Raw genomic sequence first — 2,298 nt, 5'->3', positions numbered from 1 at the left:
TATATAAAAATTGTTTGTTAAATTCGAATTTTGCATTTGAAAATTGGAATACTGTTTGCATTTTCATTTGGGATATTATTTGCTAAACTGACTTAGTATTGTGTTTTTGTTTTCATTGACTTTTTTCAATTTGACAGCTAGACGTATAAAACATAATTTATTTTCATAGTTATTAACCTTTTGAACGGAACTGAACCAATTTACATAGTTATGGTATGGTCAAAAAATTGGTGGTTCGATGATGATTTTGGTCAAGCTGACCTTGAACCGAACCGTTGCCAACCTTACCTATGCCGAGTTGATGAGATGACATGTTCATGATGATATCCCTTTTCGATAGGTGGATAGCTCCCCCAGAGTTCCGTGGATGCTAGATAGCCCCATATATCATCTTCTTGTCTAGGGGACCTAGGTTCTTCCACCTACCAACTACAAAAGGTTTTCTAGCAAAGTTGGGTAGATGCGTACAACATAGTTTGAGGCCAACTTATCAAAAATCTTTAGCGCCTGTCTGGGACCTATTATCGGCAAATTTTAATGAAAATTGTTACCATTATAATTTGAAAAGTAGCCACACTAATTGACCACATTTTGCAGAATTATCAAATATACCCTTCTGACATTTAATTCACTTTATTTGAAAGAAGGACAATTAGGGTTGATGCTACCAAAAATCGTACCAATTGATTTTTCGAGCTTGAGGATTTTGAATGAGCACGATCGTAGTCTTTCGGTACCTGAAACAAAGACAACGAGGTATGTTCTCGTCGCCTCTCCGATACTTAAGTCAGAAATGGAATTATATGCTTGAGGTTATAAACTAGAGAATAATGAGAACGTACCTGAATAATGACACATGGTTCTGTATTTATAGTGGTGGGTGGCATTCTCCTAATAGGACTCAACTATCTAGGAATCCTTATCCGATAGAGTCCCATGAGGAAGCAACGTTTGAATCCTACTGTGATTAGAAGACCGATTATTAAGAGGACTCTCTTGGATTTAGAAGATGTGGTTTGAGGTATTTGTGTCAGATAAGAGTTCTCAGGGGATAGACATTCTCCTTAGCACGAGGAAGATGGTAGCTAAGGATCTCAAGCCATTTTCCCGAGGTCTTATTTCCGAGGACATCCCTGTATTCCGTGATAGTTGGTTGAACCGTAAAGGTCGGGCTTAGGATGTCCCGAGGACTTAGTGAATCCCGAGCACTATTTACCGGGTAACGTAAAAGTAGGTCACCTTCAGTCATCAGGGATAATATCATGCTCGGGTTATATAGGAAATTTCAGTATCATTGGCCCCCGTGCACCTATGCTAGAAGCTGTTGCTCGAGGATATAGTGCAAAAAGGTTCGAAGGTGACAAGTGTGCAAATGCTCGGGGCTTTGAAGACGGGTGTTCAGAAGCTGACGTAGTGGTGACATTAGCCCTAAACAAGTAAGGCGGTGGAAGGCTTGAGCCCTTGGATGGTGGACATGTGGTGTGATCGGATGGTTGTGAAAGCGACTTTTGGGCTCCCAGTCAGGTCTTCTATAAATACCCCTTTCGCTATTCATTTTTTACTTTTTCACTCTCAGTAATTTTTTCTCGCAATCGTCGGTATCAGGTAAGAGCTCGAGAACTTAAGTTGTTTATTTAGTAAGGTCTTAACTTGGGATAGAATGTCGAGTAGTGAAGGAGGCACATCGTCTTCGGGGTCTAGGTCCACACACGAGGACTTAGGACAATCCATAGTGCTAATGGTAGTACCTATTAGTGCTCAACCTCGAGCTTAGGATAATCCGACATTATTTAAATACCCCGATCAACCCTGTAGGTTTAAGGAACACCTAGCGATATCGACGACTAGGGAATATAGCCTTATGCCGAGTTGCGACATTAGGCATCGTGAGGATGGGGATAGAATGGCTATAACTCGGGACAAAGAGTTTGTAATTTTCAGAGATTCTTTAAAGGGGGGTTTAGGTGACCCGTGCACCCATTCTTTATCACCCTGTTGACTGAGCATAATATGAGCCTCGGGCAGCTAGTGTCGAACGGGTGGAGGATGCTGACCTATTTTTTTGTAGCTTGTAGATACCTAGGAATTACCCCATACCTAGACTTATGCAGGATGGTGTTCGACCTGAAACAACTTCCCCAGTTCACATGTTTTGCCTAACTTTCATCCCGATGAGGATTTAGGATCCCGAGAATGCCTAGTTTGTTAAAAGGGCGGAAGGAAAAATGGTTTTACGTTGTGACTTAAGATCCCGTCCTTCCTTTTAGTCCCCAGTGGGTGTTACCAGATACTGTGAGG

The sequence above is a fragment of the Olea europaea genome, chromosome 20 (assembly GCF_002742605.1).
Source record: "Olea europaea var. sylvestris chromosome 20, O_europaea_v1, whole genome shotgun sequence".
NCBI lineage: Eukaryota > Viridiplantae > Streptophyta > Magnoliopsida > Lamiales > Oleaceae > Olea > Olea europaea.
This window is presented reverse-complemented; position numbering follows the sequence as displayed.